Here is a 525-nt window from a genome sequence, read left to right as displayed (position 1 = left end):
GGACTAGTCGTGAGAGGCGCTGTCGCCATCGTCCGAGCGGTGACACACGGATTGTATGACACCACTGCTTTTTTCCTCAATCGCTCCGAAAGGTTAGGCTAACTCCACGGCAGAACCCTAAACGGACGTCCGTTCTCATCCATTTGGGATGTGATTGGGGTAGTGTCCGGGGGACGGACAGGCGCTGGGAGCATCTGCGCCCAATGCGCATGAGGCACCCGAACCCCCAAACGGTCTGCCCCGAGCTCCTCCGCCTCGCTGCAGCGTCGGCCCGCGCGTGCCCGTGCTCAGGGAGGTTTGCCGCCGCCCCGCCCCGCCCCTCCTCGCTAGTAGCTCGCCGCGTTCATTCCCACGCGCTCGTCGTGCGGCCCGGGCTCGCCCCCATCTCGACCCGAGCTCGCAGTGGCCCCCCTTGCGCGCACCGCGGCTCCGTCCCGAGCTTTCCGTGCCGCGCGCGCCACAGCTCCGCCCCGAGCTCGTCGTGCCGCCCCGCGTGCGCCGCCGCCTCGCCCCTAGTTCGCCGTG

The sequence above is a fragment of the Triticum dicoccoides genome, chromosome 1B, assembly GCF_002162155.2.
Source record: "Triticum dicoccoides isolate Atlit2015 ecotype Zavitan chromosome 1B, WEW_v2.0, whole genome shotgun sequence".
Classification (NCBI taxonomy): domain Eukaryota; kingdom Viridiplantae; phylum Streptophyta; class Magnoliopsida; order Poales; family Poaceae; genus Triticum; species Triticum dicoccoides.
This window is presented reverse-complemented; position numbering follows the sequence as displayed.